The sequence below is a fragment of the Nycticebus coucang genome, chromosome 1, assembly GCF_027406575.1.
Source record: "Nycticebus coucang isolate mNycCou1 chromosome 1, mNycCou1.pri, whole genome shotgun sequence".
Lineage (NCBI taxonomy): Eukaryota > Metazoa > Chordata > Mammalia > Primates > Lorisidae > Nycticebus > Nycticebus coucang.
The window spans coordinates 95,300,145-95,318,862 of record NC_069780.1 but is presented as its reverse complement, the minus strand read 5'-3'; the positions used below and the strand labels follow the sequence as shown (position 1 = coordinate 95,318,862).

The following is an 18,718-nucleotide window of genomic DNA, read 5'->3' as shown; positions in this document are numbered from 1 at the left end:
CTCAGCATCACTGATAATCAGGAAATGCAAATTAAAATCACAATGGTATAGTAACAGCTTATATATACATATATAAGTTTTTTCTTTTTTTGAGACAAAGTGTCACTCTTTCACTCTGGGTAAAGTTCTGTGGCATCATAGCTTACATCAACTCCAAGCTCTTGGGCTCAAGTGATCCTCCTCCTCAGCCTCCCAAGTAGCTGGGACTACAGGCACCCACCACAACACTTTTCGATTTTTAGTAGAGATAGGGTCTTGCTCTTGCTCAGGCTGGTCTCAAACTCCCGAGCTCAAGGGTTCCTCCCACCTCGGACTTCCAGAGTGCTAGGATTACAGGCATGAGACACCATGCCTGGCCTCTTAGTTTTGTATATTGTGTACCATATGTCAAACATAGTTCCTACGGGTTTTCCTAAATTAAGCCACTTAATCCTTACAACATTCCCATTAGGTAAGAACTAGTATTACTACTATTTTATAGAGAGGTTAAATAAATAATTTGCTGAAGGTCGAACAGCTAATCAGTTGAGAGTGGTAAGCAGTCGCAAAAGAGAAAGCACAAATAACCAGCAAATGTGAAAATATGTTCAATCTCAAAGTAATATAAGAAATATAAATAGCACCATAATGCCAGGTGCTAGCAATGGTCCAAATACATGGAAGCTGTCATAGGTGACAGGTAAAAGACCGCATCAAGGTACCAGAGAGGCATAGCAGAACGCAATAAATTCCAACATGATGTTTTCCATTCAAGCACTTTTACTTCTTGAAGACCTGAATAAGAACATGTAGCTTTTTTGTAGTGACAAAATAATGGAAACAATTTAAATACCACGGACAAGTAAATGAAAAAAAAAAAAACAACTCCTTAATGTAGTCATAAAATGGAGTATTGTGTTCAACAGGAAAGCATGAGCTAGCCTTATCAACACTGTCTCAAATATTCTCAAAAATATATGCTTTAGTAAATATAGAAATAAATAGGGGACAGAATGGTACCAATTTTTTAAAAGCAAGAAATCTGAAAACTTATTCTTTTGATGCATTTTGAAAGAGGCAGTGGAGGGCGGCGCCTGTGGCTCACAGGAGTAGGGCGCTGGCCCCATATGCTGGAGGTAGCAGGTTCAAGCCCAGTCCCGGCCAAAAACTGCAAAAAAAAAAAAAAAAAAAAAAAAAGAGAGAGAGAGAGAGAAAGAAAAAGAGGCAGTAGGGCGGCGCCTGTGGCTCAGTAGGTAAGGCGCCGGCCCCATATACCGAGGGTGGCGGGTTCAAACCCAGGCCTGGCTGAACTGCAACCAAAAAATAGCCAGGCATTGTGGCGGGCGCCTGTAGTCCCAGCTACTCGGGAGGCTGAGGCAGGAGAATCGCTTAAGCCCAGGAGTTGGAGGTTGCTGTGAGCTGTATGATGCCATGGCACTCTACAAAGGACCATAAACTGAAACTCTGTCTCTATAAACAAAAAAAAAAAAAAAAAAGAAAGAAAAAGAGGCAGTGGAAGTATAAAAACAGTCACGAGAATGACAGCCATCATGCCCAGAGAAGTGGCATAGCAAACTTTGAATGGGAAAGCTGGGAGACCAGATTACAGAAGAGTCACAGCATACTCATGACTTGGGGCACTAACAGGTTGGAATCTGAGGGTTTAAGATAACAGGCCTCCATTCTACTTGAAGGATGGAAATTTCTTCCAGTAAGTCAACTGTACCCTGTTTCTTATGAAGTGATCTGCTTTGTATTTTAAAGCCGACCAACACCCCTTTATTAACTAAAAATGTCTCAGCCTGAACTATCTGGGAGGGCCTCCCACTCAGGTGTTAATTCCTTCTGATCTCTTAGCTCTTCTCCTTATCCTTGGGCACAGGTGAGCAGAGAAGATCACAGCAGGGAAGATTTTGTTCTTGGCTGCACACTAACAGCTACACTCCTTAGAAGGGAATCAAAGCAGCTTTGTTGAGATAGGACAGGAGATGTAAGTAGGAAATGAGAAAAATTAAACACCAAAAAGAACCATCTTTAAATGTGGATGTGCTTTTGTGTGCTGATATTTCTGCTGCATCTTCTTCATTTCACATTTTTAAAATCATAATAGTTAAAATGAGTGTATCACACAGCCTTGCTGAGGCTTTCTTAGACTATGGAATAGTACCTGCCACAGTCCTGGGCTAGTTTTCAGAGGAAGGGTCTCACTCTTGCTCAGGCTGGTATTGAATTTGTGAGCTCAAGTGATCCGCCCGCCTCAACCTCCCAGAAGGATAAAATTATTTTATTATCTGGCTCTAATCATGCTTTCTGGGCTCATGTTGCTAGCTGATGCAATTTTTTTTTTCTCTACAAAGTGCCCTAACTAAGGCACCCACTTACCAGGCCCCTAGTTTAAGATAGCCCCCTACTTTTACCAGAAATACTGCTTCTCTTGCTGAAATCATGCACCAGCTTTGAGCTCAAAAGTGGCAGTTTGTCCATTCCAGTGGCCTGAGAGCCAGCTCCCAGGATGGCAGTCATCTCTTACATTTCTGTATACTTTAACCCTTGGCTCAGTGAACCTTGCTGCAAAGCTTCTTCATAAATGTTCATTGATGACCAACTGAATGACTGGGCTGGGAAAGTTAAGGTAACTTATACTCAAGATTTTAAATGTTTTCTAGGTTACTCGTCATTGCATTGGTTGAAGGGTATTTATTCTTTATATTAAAGGGTATTTCTTTCTATGTCTCTTGTGGATTTGTTTATTGCCACATTCATCAGTTACTTGTGCTCCCACTCAGGGCAACCCAGCTCCCGTGGGATACATGGTAAACAGTTCATCAGCAGCTAACCCTCCAGGGAATCACATTCTAGTGAAGAGATATTGATTGGAGGGGGGGGAAATGTGAACAAACCAAAAAAGGAATTCCATAAAGTGCTGTAAAGAAAACCAATACGGAGGAGGAAGGAGGATGGGGCAGAGGAGAGGAGGGAGGGGGATTGGTGAGCTGCCACCTGACAGGCACAAAGTAAGCGTATACAGCACACCTCCTGGGTGAAAGGCTTAACTACAACTTGGACTTTACTTAACGAACACAAGTGATGTAACCTAATTGTACACTTATATCAATCTGGAAAAAAAAAAAAAAAACGAAGAAAATCAACATGGTTTTGGACAAGAAAGTGACCAGGGTGGAGAAGCCATTTGACTTGGATGTGCTTCAAACAGAAGACACTTCAGATAGGATGTGACTGACACTCAGAGGTAGCAGCAGAACTTCCTAAACATGCATTAGCTTGAGCAAAGCCAATCTTACAGAGAGATTTTGCACTGAAGCACAGATCTTCCGATAAGGAAGCTACTGGATTATTCGTTCAATTTTATGCAAACGCACAACTGGTGACACCTCATTAATTTTGTTCTTAGGTTTATTTGAAACTTGTGATAGGACAAGTCAGTGACTTCTCAGCAAAAGGAGGAGAAAAAAGACTCAGGTAAAAGAAAAAGAATAGATAGGATTGTAAAAGTTTTGACATGGATATTAATGCTACTGAAAAAAATTAACATTTAGATCTTTTGGGTAGATTTTCAGACAAACAGTGAAGAAATACACTGTTGAACAGAGCAGTCTAGTGAAAAGATTCCCTAAGGAAAGGAAAACCAGAAATCTGAACAGTAAGTTGAACAAATGGACATTGGATGCCAACAATCTTCAGCCAATGAGTGGGAAGAGAAAACCTTTCACTACATTTGTTTCCCAGGCATTCCAAAGTAAAGCATTAATGAAACCCATATTTATTAATTTTTGAAAGGTAATATAGGCCTTATTTTCACTGCATTATTCCCAGAGCATAATAGCTTCAGCTTAGGAAACTTTTCAAATATCAGTCCTCACTGATGCACCCATCCAGGGTGATGGGAAAGTTTCCTGAAAGATCAACTCACAATAAAGCAGATTAATAAGAGACAGCTGAGCACTCAGGGAGACTCGCAGAGGGATTACCCAATATCCCAGTGAGATCCAGAAATTTATAGACCCTCCTTGTAGAGGGGAGGAGAAGATGAAGATTGTTAGTCATTCTATCCAGGGACAGTAAATTGTTGCTAGGAAGGATGAATGGATACTTGGGAGAATGATTGGATGGGGGGAAATAGATTATGCTTATAGCAAATTAATCTAGAGACAGGTATTATGTTGAGAATGACTTGGGCCAGGTCTGGTGGCATTCTTGATAGTCTGTCCCACAATATATTGAGATAACAGGCAGGGGATGGGACGTCAGTTGTTCTTTTTGGTGGGTCCATCTAGCTTATGAAGATGGAGCAGTGTTTTTCAACCATTTTTGTCTCACAGAAAATTTGAACCTGTAGTTAAACTTCCACAACACACTTAAATTATGCTGATCAAAAAAAAGAGACAGTAATGAAAAGAATATATTTACTGTGCTTTGAACTTCTTTTGAAAATCATTTAATGAATGATCCTTAAAAATTTCCGAGGCACACCTAAGATCCTCTCCTGGCACATCAGTTGCAAACCTCTGGAGTAGAGGGCAAACCCCTTCCAAGGACCTGTTGATCTCTAAGGGCCTTCAATTCAAAATCCTCCTTATCATAATCCCAGTGAGAATAGCTCACGTTACAAAGTCCCAAAGTTGCAGATGCTGGCATGGATGTGTAGAGAAGGGAACACTTTTGCACTGTTGGTGGGACTGCAAACTAATACAGCCTGTTTGGGAAGAAATATGGAGAATCCTCAAATAACTCAAATTAGACCTCCCATTTGATTCTATAATCCTGCAATCCTATTACTAGGCATCTACCCAGAAGAAAAAAAAAAAAACATTTTATCATAAGGACATTTGTACCTAGATCGTTTATTGCAGCTCAATTTGTAATTGCCAAAAGGTGGAAACAACTCAAGTGCCCATCAACCTAAGAATGGATTAATAAACTGTGATGTATGTACACCATGGAATATTATTCAACCATAAAAAAGATAGACACCTTACATCTTTTGTATTTAGGTGGATGGAGTTGAAATACATTCTTCTTAGTAAAGCATCACAAGAATGGAAAAGCAAGTATCCAATGTACCCAATACTAATATGAAGCCAGTAGATGATCTAATTTACACCCATATAAGAGAGAAACTCAATTCAATTCAAGTTGGGGGGAGTGGAAATGAGGGAGGGAGGAAAGAGCAGAAGGGGAGGGGATTGGTGAGCTCCCACCTAATAGACACAATGTAAGAGTATAATGGCACACCTCTTGGATGTGGGGCAAAACCACAAGGACACTACCAAATAAATGCAAACATTGTAACCGAGTTGCTTGTACCCTCACATTAACCTGAACTAAAATAATAATAATAAGATGAAGAATAAGAAGAATATTTTTAAAAATACTCCTTATATCAATTAATCATATTTTGGGGTGAAATTTCCTAAGCTCCTTCACTGTCCTACTCCGCATTGCTTGGGAGATTCATTAACCATTAGTAAATCAATCAACCAACCTTGCGTTTCTCTGCCTCACTGGCAGTCTGCCATCAGGGTTGTGCATGGCTGGGGCATGCAGGACAGGGAGGTGTGCCCACCTTCATCCACCCCAGGACCACAGTATGGTCTCTTCTCTGAGGCTGTCACTCAGCATGAATTTTGCTCACGGCCATGAAATTGATATTTTAAGTTAAATGATTCCAAACATATTCTCTTAACATTTGGGCAAAATCTGTCTAGTACTTTCTTATGACACAGAAATAAAGAGCAGAAATATTGCCGTATGTGTTCAAATAGGGAATCTTCCTCTGAATCTTTTCCTTAAACTCAGTCACCCATATGCCAAGTTGAGTTATTGTTCACAACTCAGCTTCTTCTCTATTTTTGTGACTCGATCATTCTGCCCTCCTGAAACTTGCTTCCTGAATATTTGTGTGACGGATGTGAACCCAATTGGCTGCTTCTCACTAGGTTATATTTTCCCCTATGGAACAAGGGTGTCCAAGATTGTAGATATTTTCTAGGTTGCTCTTAATTGTATTGGCTGAAGAGTGTTCATTATATTTAAGGAACCAGAGGCCTTTATAGCTAATGTTTTAATTGTTCAGCAGATCACCTGGTATTTATTAAAAGGAATTTATAGGAACCTCTGATCTTTTCCACAAGCCTATCCAAAGAGCATGATAATATTCCTTCGCTGATTTATCTGGCCTGCGCTCTTCCCGTTTTGTTTTATGTTTGTGTTTGTATTCTTTATTTGCTTGGCTACCTCATCCAGGAATATTAGATCTAAAATAACCTCAGGTGACTGGGCATGGTGGCTCATGCCTGTCATCCTCGGTGATGGGCGCCTATAGTCCCAGCTACTCGGGAGGCTGAGGCAGCAGGATCCCTAGAAGCCTGGAGTCTGAGGTTGCTATGAGCCATGACACCATAGCACTCTACCCAGGGTGACACAGTGAGACTCTGTCTCAAAAAAAAAAAAAAAGGAAATAACCTCAGGGGCAATTCTGATACGTTTTGGGGGCAACATCCCTCACTCTACATTGAGAAACACTATTTGCTGCAGTTCCTGTTTATTTCTTTATATTCTGCACTAGACTGTGAGCTCTATGAGAGTCAAGATGCTGCTAGGATCCCACTCGCTGTGTGTGGCTGGCATTCATCTGCCCCTTTGTATGCAGCAGGAATTCAATAAACAGATGATGGAGTGATGGAAGGGACAGCTCTTGCTAGAGCACTTTTCAAAGGAAGCAAAATAACCCCCAGAGATGTCAGATTTGCTTCCCCATAATTAATTTCTACTGTTGTTACAGGAATGTGAAAAAATGTATTATGTCCTGGCTTAAGACCTTAAAAATGATCTAAAGCCTTAAAATGTGCATACAGCAATTCTAATTCTGGGAATTTATACTGGTGAAAGATAAGAATTAGCATTAATATTTAATTACATAGCATTTTTATAATTATAAAAATTGTGAACAGCCTAAATGATCAATAATAGGAGACTGATTTATTAACTTATAGTACATTTCTATAATGAACTACAACTTAGACATTAAAAATCTTATTTTAAAATGTATCTATTGATATGTGAAAGCTTTAATAATGATAATAGACAAAAATTATTGTCAAACAATACATATACTTATTTATATAAGTTATTAAATTTATATTTAGAGCCAAATCTACTGGCTTATGCCTACTTAGGAGGCTGAGGTGGGAGGATCACTTGAGGTCAAGAGTTGGAGGCCAGGCCGTGCAGTAATACACAATTCTGTCTCTAGACCATCCTGAGCCCGAAAGCAAGATTTTGTCTCTAAAAAAGATGAAAAAGGATATACATTTAACTATTGTTTGATTATACAAGAAACCAAAATGTTGAATCATATTTATAGTTTTCATCACTCGAGGGTAAAAGAATTTTTTGTATTATTCTTTGTCTTTGGTTATTACTGTGTTTACTATGAAAGTGTGTTTCAGAAATCATGAAATGTTCCTATATTAAAGGATGGAGGAAGCATATAGGAGTATTTGCTCACATTTTTACTGAATTGTTCATCCATCACTTCCCATGAACCCAGAATTCCCCAGGAGGATTTCACAACTGCCTATTATCAACAAAAGATGCTCTTTAGAAAACTAAAGAAAAAGTTATGTGTGCATTTTCTGTCTTTTCCTAGTTCAAGGTAAGCTGTGCATATTTCTTAAAGGATAGTGTCTTGTTAATGGAAATCTATTCTCACTTGATCAGGTGATAACCTGGGATATGGCCTTAAACAGGTAAAAAAATAATAAAAGACTGTGTCTGTGCTCTTATGGTAAGAAATATCTTTAGCTTGAGTTGTCTTTGTCACTAGAATTGCATGACAGTAGCTTTAATAATGTACAAAGAAAAGGTGGCATTTTAAAAAATACTGTTAAAATACTTTTCTTAAAAAATGATACTATCAGTTTTACTAAAGATTAAAGTGAACATCATAAGAATTCTTACATGTCTCAAAGAGTGAACCAAAAAATTTCTCCCTTTTTTTAATGTTTTTGAGACAGAATCTCATTCTGTGCCCTGGGTAGAGTGCCATAGAGTCATTATAGCTCACAGCAACCTCAAACTTCTGGGCTCAAGTGATCCTCCTGCATCAGCCTCCTGAGTAGCTGGGACTATAGGCACCCACCACAAACCAGCTAGTTTTTCTATTTTTAGGAGAGACGGGGTCACACTCTTTATCAGACTGGTCTCAAACTCCTGAGTTCAGGCAATCCACCTGCCTCAGCTTCTCAAAGAGCTGGGATTACAGTGTAAGCCACCACACTGGGCCCAAAAGCTCTCATTTTCAATTGTGTTATTTTAGACTTACTGTCTTTAGACTTTAATTAAGGCATCCCTACCATATGATCCAGCAGTTCCACTTCTGGGTATATACCCAAAGGAGGCACAATCACTCTCTGCAAGAGATAGCCACACTCTTCATAATTCATAGCAGAATTATTCATAGCAGCTAAGATACAGAAACAACCTAAGTGTCCACCCACAGAAGAATGAATAAACAAACTGTGGTATGTGTGTGTGTATGCATGCCCTCAATGGGATATTAATTGGCCTTAAAAAGAGGGAAATCCTGCCATTTACAACAAGCTGGATGAACCAGGAGGACACTACACTTGGTGAAATAGCCCAGACACAGAAAGATAAATATCACCTAATCTCACATACATGGGAAATCTAAACACTCTAAATAAATGAAAGATAAATAGTAACAGAGAATACAACGGTGGTTACCAGGGGCTGGGGATTTGGGGGAAGGGAGGGATGGCAGCCAATGGCTGCAAACTCTTACTCATAGGTGAATAAGTTCTGGATACCCACCGTACAGCATGGTGACTATAATTAATAATGATGTATTATATACTTGAAATTTGCTAAGAAGGCCAGGTGCAATTAGTCACACCTGTAATCCTAGCTCTCTGGGAGGCAAAGTGGGTGGAACGCCGGAGATTAGAAGTTCAAGACCAGCCTGAACAAGAGTGAAACCCCATCTCTACCAAAGAAAAATAGAAAAATTAGCCAGGTGTTGTGGTAGGTGCCTGTAGTCCCAGCTACTCAGGAGGCTGAGGCAGGTGGATCACTTGAGCCTAAGAGCTAGAGGTTGCTGTGAGCTATGACACTACGGCACTCTACCGAGGGCAACAAAGTGAGACTCTATCTCAAAAAATAAAAGGAAAAGAAATTTGCTAAAAGAATAGATAGATCTCAAGCATAAACAAAAATGGCGATGAAGCAAGGTGACGGATAAGTTAGCTTGATTGTGGCTATCATTTCTCCACATATATTTATATCAAAACATCACATTGTGTATCTTAAATATATACAATTTTTACTTGTCAATCATACCAAACCATAAAGTTGGGAAAAACTTCAATGACTCCACTTAAATGATATTTGGCTTCAAGCTCATTTGTTAACTGATGTTACAGTAATAGTCATCTTTAAAATGAACACTAAATACACATATGTAAAATAACATCAATTTCCTAACCGCAAAAGGACGTGGTTGGTACTCATCAAACAATGGGGGTGATTTCTACTTTGATTGGGGCACTGGTAAAAGTCATCCCATTTCATTTGCTGCATGAGTAACTCTTGGGGAGTTCGCACAAGCATTCTGCAGCGGCAGTAACTCATTCAGGCTGTTGCAGAACTATTTAGCTTGCTGCTGGCTAAATTTCTAAATGGCAGCTCAGGAACCAAAGAAGAGTTCATGAATCTATGTGACGCCGTTAACATCACCCTGGGTTTGAATGCAGGAGACTCAAAGTCTTGCGGCTGTGCCATTAGCATAAAAATTAGCATAAAGATTCCACAGCCATCGGACATCCAATCTGCAGCCCCTAAATAAGACACGAATGCTGCTTTCTGCTACTTAGGTGCTAAGCCAGCCTACCTCCTTCACACCTGCTCTCAGCTACACCTCTTGATGCTTATCCCCAGAACTGAGAGCTTACCAGGCACCTCTAATACCTTCAGAGAGAACCACAAATACACAGGGTGAACGTAGAGTTCGTGTGCAATTTAAAATAATGCTAACCTTGAATCAAACACAAACTTTATGGACCCCCTGTATGAAGTGTCATCAAGGAGGAATAGGGCTGCAAATAATTTAAAGGGTGCTAAATGTTCTTCCATCTCCCAACTTCCTGTCAAGATGATAAATAGCAGCAGTTCATATTCTTACATTATCCACAGATAACACAGACCAGTGATTTTCAACCAGCGATTTTCAACAGGTGTGATGCAAAAATTTTAAAGATCACCAGTTACATTATTTTCAAAAGAAGTTCTGTAAATATATGTATTTTTACTCTTTTTGGGGGCTCAACATAATTTAAGTGTGCTGTGGAAGTTTAACTGTAGGTTCAAGTGTCATGAGATAAAAAAGGTTGAAAAATACCGGTATAGAGTGTAAGGTCCAGTAACAGTGATGGCACTTACCATGATGCTGGACCAAGGGACGCACTTTTCAAATAAAGCAGGTCCATCATCAGGTACGTGGTGATGGGACCCAGTGGTCAAGCTCAGAGATGCTTCCCACTGAGAATGGGAAAACATCCCCCAGGATATAGCCTGTACCCTAAATTAGTGAGCATGTGATGGCTCTGGGTCACCAAAAACTAGACAACATGGATGAAAGACCAAGGAGTAGAGGCAATGGCTGGGTGTGGCGACTCTACCTCTGATCTCAGAACTCTAGGAGGCCATGGCCAGTGGATCCCTCAAGTTGGAGGCCAGCCTGAGCAATATCTAAAACAAACAAACAAACAAAAAAAAAAAAAAACCAAGTGTTATGATAGGAGTCTGTAGTCCCAGCTATTTGGGAGGCTGAGGCAGGAAGATCACTTGAGCTCAGGAGTTCCAGACCAGCCTGAGCAGGAGTGAGACCCTATCTCCACTAAGAATAGAAAAACTGGCCAAGTGAGGTGAGCACCTGTAGTCCCGGCTGCTCAGGAGGCTGATGCAGGAGGATTGCTTGAGCCCAGAAGTTTGAGGTTGTTGTGAGCTATGATGATACCACAGCACTCTACTCAGGGTGAGGGAGTGAGACTCTGGCTAAAAAAAGAAAGAAAAAGAGTACAGACAAGAGCTGCGTCTCTTACTGACATTTCTAGTGACGCATGTGAAGACCTTGTGCTCTCGTTCCTGCAGCTCTGGGGTTTCTAAATTTAAAGTTCTTGGTTCCCCAAGGAAGAACATAATCCCTGGACATGTCATCAGTTAAGCTTTGTCAGCTGCCCAGGCACTTGGAATGTCTTATGGAAAAGGCCCAGCAGACAAGAAAAGGAGTAACCATCCTGACCTGTTGAGGCGATGGCCCCTGATCCTTTCTGAACCTCCACCCTAGAGGGTGGGGCTGCTGCTACAGGCACATGTGTGTTGGACCCTCGAGCAGTCTACTTTTGGTCTGTCCTCAACCATCTGTTTTAGTAAATGGACAGGTGTGACAGCCACAGCCTGAGGAAGGCATAGTGAGCAGATCTCACACTGGCAGGTGATTATCTAAAGGACAGAAGTTGTATCTGAGGGTGAGGGGACCCTGGAATGAACAGTAGGAGAGAGAGACTGAGTATTAGGTGAGGTGAGGGCTTGAGACCAGCTCCAGGGCTCAGGTCTATAAATTGCTCCAGAGAAACTCCATGGAATCCCTGAACAGGCCGAGCAAGGAATGAATTTCTATAGACATGGCTCTGTCACCAGCTGTCCCTTCAGGTGGGTAGGAGCACCCCTGGCGCCCCCCCCGCCCCACTCCTCACTCAGCACTGATAGACATCATTCCAGAGAGGTGGGCTGCACTCTGACCATCTCAATTTTAGGGTTTGACCTTCAGTGCCTTGGCGATTAATATACTTGCAGACAGGGTAAAAGATCTTGTGACTGAGTTTTGAATTTTTAAATTGAAATTTTAATTTTAATTTAATTAATTTTTAAGAGCAGGATGCTGATTCTCCTCTTTGACTCTAAAAGCCAAAAATGAGGTACTCATTAGAGTACGAGTGACCTGTCTTTAGGACGAGCAAGAGTTAGTGCAAGTTAACTCATCTGACTGAAATACTACATTAACCCCGCTACGTGACCTGTGTCAGAAAACATTTCATTAAGTCATCTTATCAAAGACAACTACAAAACTCATGAAATAAACCATTTTTCCCTAATTTTCCATTTCCTAGATTTATTATTATTCAAAACAAATTTTCAAGGCAGTAATTTAATTTGGGTACCAAAATAATTATACATTAAAATACACTCTTGTAACTCTGAAAGTCACATTCATACCCTATGCTCGCTACTTAGAAGCTGTGTGACCTTAGGCAAGTTACTGAACCTTTCTGTACTATAATTTCTGTGCCTTATTTGTTAAAAGACAATACTATATCCTTCTTTAGGGTTGATATTCTTTAGGGTTATTATGAGTCAATAAAGTGTTTAAAAAGTCCTCGGCACAGAATGAGTACTCAATTTGTTAATATTTTTGAACGCCTATTATGTCAAAAACAATGAGAGTATCCCAATTGTCTATGGTCTTACCACTTGATCTCCTCTGATCTTGGAAGCTGAGCAGGGTCAGCCCAATTGTACTTAAATGGGACACACTGGGGTAATTGCTTATGCATACATAGGCAATGTGTGCACGGCACTCTACCCAGGGTGATACTTGAGGCTCTGTCTCTAAATAAATAAATAAATAAAGCTGAATTCTATCGGCGGCTCTGTGACCTGTCTCTAAGTTTACTGTTAAAATACCTGTTCTAGCCTACACCTCAGCACCTCAGCTACTGCTCTCTGAACATTGTTTTTTTGATTCAAAGAAGTTTGCACACTTTTATCCATTCGAGAACAAGATTTTCTGCAAATCCACCTGAGATCTGTAATATATGCATGTGGATTTTGTATTGAAAGCAAATTCACTGCTCCGTCCCCCAGTTTTTGCTCGAAGTCTCAAGTGTATTAAAGTTTGGGACCTGAGGGGCTGAATGCTGTTTTTATATCATAAAGTAAAACTATATGTTTATTCGCATATACTTTTCAAATTATTGTCATGGGGTTATTTTCTCTGTTGCAGCAAGATTTAACTTTCAACACTCAAATGTTTCACCATGCTGAATTTAATTGAAATTACATCACTGTTAATTCATACTGAAAGTACTCCTTTGAGCTGAATTAAATATTAACAGTAAAAATTTACCTTTAATTAAATTTTTAAGTACTCAAAATAAAAAATTTTAAATGAATCTAAGTTATAGATCTGCTAAGTCATGCATCTTTTAAAGGGATATTTTATCAATTTTCCCATCAGAGAAAATAGCATTCTGAACTGAGGGCTAGCTAACACTTCTTCATTAACAGAAAATGACCACATCTGAGTCATTATTCTTGACAAAATAATAAATGACAAATTCTTGGAAGCCACAGACAGATAATGAATAATGTCTACATTTATAAGAAAGCAGAATAATTTTACTTATATTGTCATCTATTAAGCACATAATATTTTTTAGAAACCATAGTCACTAAAAGTCCACAGATTGAGTTGGATTATCTCATCAAAAAAATAATTTTAAAAGAATATCAATTAAATGCTCAACATAAAACATTGTGAAATGAAGTTAACATCTTTATTTTATTATTTCTGGACTTTTTGAAAAGGCTAATGTTAGAGAGAGAGAGAGAGAGAGAGAGAGAGAGAAACTTGATTAGCTATCAGGGACATGCAAATGGGCCCAAATGAGATACCACTTCACACAAACTAGGGTGGCAGTGATAAAAAAAAAAAAAGGCAGAAAATAACTAGTGTTGATGAGGATGTAAGAAATTGGATCCTTATACACTGCTGGTAGATTTGGAAAATGTTTCAACTTCTTTGGAAAACAGTCCTCACACAGATAAGTGAAGAGTTTGATACGGTCAAACAATCTCACTCCTAAGTACTTGCCCAAGAAAAATAAAAATATGTGTCCCCACAAAAATTTGTATAATGATGTTTACAGTAGCGTTACTCCTAACAGCCCCAACGGGGGAACAACCCAACGTCTATCTGACTCCTGAACAAATAAATGAGGGATACGCCTACCATGGACTATTGTTCAGCAATGAAGAGGAGTGAGGCACTGACACATACCACGGAATGAGCCAACTCTGAAATCCGATAAGGGAAAGAAGATGGTCACAAAGGACCATACATTGTACAATTCCACTCATAAGTCACCCAAAGAATCTTTAAACCCACCTTTACCCTATAACCCTTTTACCTTGAGATGTCCTACCTTTTGGGGACCAAACCAATGTACACTTTCTGAATATTGATTTATGACTTTACTCATAATTCCCATCTCCTTGAAATGTATCAACCAAACTGTCACCCACCACTCCCTGCCCTCTTGCTCAAAGTTTCTTGGGTGTGGCTCTGGGTCATGGTCTTCCAGTTTGGCTCACAATACACCTCTTTAAGTTATTTTACAGAATTTGGCTTCTTTTCCATCAGTGGAGGGACTATTAACACCATGGTCTCAGGCCAGAAGGGTCCCGTCTGACTGGGCCAGTGTAGATGCTCTCTGGTGGGCACCCTGTGCTGTGTCCCCCCATGCCCTGGGTTCCAGAGCAAAGTCCCACAGTTCCCTCCCTGCCCCTTGTCCTCCCCACTTGATCACTGTCACAGCACTGAAGGGAATGGGGCCGGAGTGGTGTGAGGAAGTGACAGCACAGGTGATGCCACCTTCTTCTCTGCCCTGTTCCGGGCCTCCTTGATATAATGTTAGAACCGGGTAGTATGATCACTCACCTGATCCTTGGTTCCTCTGAAGGAGTTTTGTGTGTGGGCAGTTGTTGAAGTCGAGGCTCAGGGACAAACTGGGGGACTCTCGTCAGCCATCTTGCCCTCCCTCTTCCTCTCAGACAAAACTCTAAATCCTTACCCTGACTGTGGCGATGGCAGCATCGCTCTAAAATATGATCACAGTGACTAAATCATACTTGAGTTGAATGATGTGTGGATTATACCTCAATAAAGCTGTTTAAAAAAAAAAAAAGAAACAGCAAAGTGGGTCCCTCTTCAATGAAAGAAATCTTCATGTTCCTCCATATCTGTATGAAGATCTTGCCAAAGTGTAGTGTATGGAATAAATTGAATTAATACAGCAACTTGGAATAATATTGGATTTTAATCATACTTTGCTATTTTTTTTTTTTTTCTTTAGTAGAGATGGGCTCTTACTCTTGCTCAGGCTCGTCTGGAAATCTCTGACCTCAAGCAAACCATCCACCTCGGTCTCCCAGAGTTCTGAAATCACAGGCCCGAGCCACTGCACCTGGCCACCGTGCTAGTTCTTAATTGAAATATATGCCAAATGAATACTGTTTAAAATAGAATTACTCTTTGCATGGTTTGTAAGGTTTTCAAATAGGTTTCTTCGATTACTATAGATGAGAAAAGTCTGTGTAATGAATATTTCATTTATTAAAATATATTCTTGGAAATGATTGAGCATGTATATACAATTTTTTCACTTCAAAAATGTTTATTAATAATGATTCTAATAACCAAAATGTCCAACAGGAAGCATGGGTTAGACAATTTCACATTATTCAATAATTCAACAGTCACCCGTTTGAAAAAGTTATGGAAATACCTATTTAAATGAAAGTGCTTATACTGTAGAGTTTAATGACTGAAACAGTTTTAAAGGAGTATATACAGTGTGCTTTCTTTAAGATCTGTATTAACAGAAAATTGTCTGTTAATAATAGTTATTACTCCTGGGCGGTATGATTATATGATTATGAGTCTGCCTCTTTCCTTTTATTTTTCTATATTTGCAAGTCTTTCCAGTAATGGGTATCTATTGATTTAACAATCTATAAGATATTTTAAATTTAAGAGGAAAAAAATAGCATTTTGGATACCTACCTGGCAGGAAAGATGCCCTGATCATGAAGGAGATTTGCCCAGGGTGAGGCTTTTCCATTGCACCCCTGTGATTTCTCCAAATGTGGGAAACTCAACTGCATAATTGGTGGTAGGGGGGACTGTGTTCAAGCTCTCCCTGTCATAAAAACAAAGAACAAAACAAACAAACAACAACAAAAAAAAAAAAAACTAAAAAAGAAATAGCATTTTAGTGTTACAGTGACCAGTACAAAGAAATGTGTCACCCTCTCAACATGGCCCCAGAGGAGTTATCTGAGATTACCCTTTTAGGAAGACAGTCAAAGATGGTGAGTCCAAGGAAATAGATAAGAAGACAGAGATGTGGTTCCCTGTTTTTCCAAGGTGGTAGAGGAATGTTCATCACAGTGGACCGATGATGCCTCTCTTTGCTCAGATTCCTATCAGCTGTTTTAACCCCTCACTGCTCACCCTGAGGAAACATGACCAACAAGGTCCCGCGGTGCAAGCAGCAAAAAATGAGGTTGGACATTTTAAGCCAAAGAACCCAACTGGAAGTGCCTAGAGGGCTCAGTGAATGGGAGATGAGGTAGAAGGACCTAAAAAAACAGCAAGAACAAAAATGAGTTCTAGAAGACAAGGAGCAGTGAGTTCCCGCACAGGTTGCCACCACCCAGCACCACCGCAGATGCCTTGGGCTCTGGGTTTCACAGGGCTCACTCTAGTCTTCTTCTGGACAATGGCCTTTGCCGTGAAACCAGAACCTATGAAGTTAAGGGGACAAGAAGGCAGAGCCCAGGCACCCAGAGCCCAGGCTCTGCCTTTTTGACCATAATCTGGATATACATGACCCCAGAATTCTTTGCACAAATAACTCTGGCTCCACTTTCAGAGCAGGCTCCTGCCACTTGAATGTGGACCACATACAAAGGGGTGGCCCCAGGCTCAGTCTTCCATCAGGGGATATGGATGGAGCCTGGATCCATAGTTCAGGATGTCCGCTTGGGTAGGCACAAACGCCTTACACAGGGAGACAGAGGGAGGAGTGGGAGGACAAGGAAAGACAGTGAGAAACCTGAGCCGGAACAGCAGGGCCTCTACCCTCAAACTTCTAGAACCTGGCAGGCAAGACCACGGTATCTGAGAATTCTAAGTTGAAACGTGGCCACCTGGGTTTCCATGAAGGCACATTTTCCAAATCTACAGAAGGTGGCTATAGAAAGCATATATATACACTTTCAGAAAGGATAAAAGCATATTAAAATTGCGTACTCAAGTCACATTTGACTTCTGCAATTATAGGAGATACAAGAAAAAGATAGTAAGTGTTATCAGTGTATATTATAATTTTAACACAGTTTTTTTCTTTTCTTAAAAATTGTATACTTTTTTGGGCACCCTTTGTGTGTATAAAAATATATATTACATTATTAAACAGTATGTTAGATTGATTTATAACTTTTAAAGATGTACTTTCATGGTATGTAGGCTGCCAAGTTCAGAAGACATGGGAATTTTGCTGAGAAGCTCAACCTAGATGCAAAAGAAAGTAAAGACAAACATCACAGGCAATGATAAAACAGGTAATTGAAAAAGAATAAGTGGGGTAGAATTTAAGTATGGCTCTTAGAAGAAGCCAGGACGGTGAACACCGGCTTAGCAGAGCCTGAATTGGGCACTGCAAAGATTTGTTCAAAATCTTATCAATTTCTTATAAGTACAGAAAACAAACAATTCAAAGTACAGTATCCATAGAGAACTCTGTAAAATAACAAATGTGTCGTTCAGTGACTTGTTATCAATACACAGAATACACCTAATATTAACTTGCTTCACATAAACTATCATTTTATAGAAATGACTTGATCAAGAGATCGTGGAAGAACCATCATGGTTCCAGCGCCAAGAACCCAAAATTTGGTTTAACCTGAGTTGTTTAGTATTGGGATCTAGAAAAACTAAGTTTCTAAGACATTATTTGACACGTGGATTTATTTCTTTTATATATACACATATATATTTTTTGAGACAGAGTCTCACTCTGTCACCCTGGGTAGAGTGGCGTGGCATCATAGGTCACAGCAACCTCCTGCCTCAGCCTCCTGAGTAGCTGGGACTATATACGTCTGCCAAAATGCCTGGCTAGTTTTTCTATTTTTAGCAGAGATGGAATTTTAGTCTCGCTTGGTCTCAAACTCCCAAGCTCAAATGATTCTCCTGCCTCAGCCTCCCAGAGTGCTGGGCTTATAGACCTGAGCTACCATGCACAGCCAATGACAGGTGAATTTAAACGTTACCAACCATCTTAGATGTTAATGTCTTGCTGTTCTGTTCCACACCACTAAAGTCCTTCCGAATCTAATGTTTGTAAGGAAGTTGATTTGGGAAGCATGGTCATTTGAAAGGTAGTTATTGTATCCAAGAAGGGTATTACGTCTCTGGATGTAACATCAAATATTATTTATGAAATGGATATGACAGCCATAGGCTGCTGGTCAACGTCTGTAAAGACGTTTCTCTAGCAAGGCCTTGCCAACAAAATGCACACTGGCACCCAAAGTTACGGTAAGCCATCACCTAGCACTCTCTTCCCTCAGAAAACTGAACAGTGCTGTCCTTATTCAGGTGCCTACATAAATGCCACCTCATTATTGAGGTCTTCCCTGGCAGCTTGTACAATGGTAACGCCACTCCCCAAACCTGTCCTTCCTAACCCCCAGGACTGCCCTGCACATCACTGGGACCACCTGCTGACATCTGCGTGTATTTGCTTCTAGGTTAGTTGTCGTCTTCTCCCTGAGTGTGTCTTGTCCTACTGCC

At 40.1% G+C, this 18,718-nt stretch overlaps 1 pseudogene; it reads left to right on the top strand.

Annotated features, from left to right (window-relative positions):
- Nucleotides 1-15,911: 15,911 nt before the first annotated feature.
- LOC128591669 (uncharacterized) lies at nt 15,912-16,058 on the top strand (annotated as a pseudogene).
- Nucleotides 16,059-18,718: the final 2,660 nt, after the last annotated feature.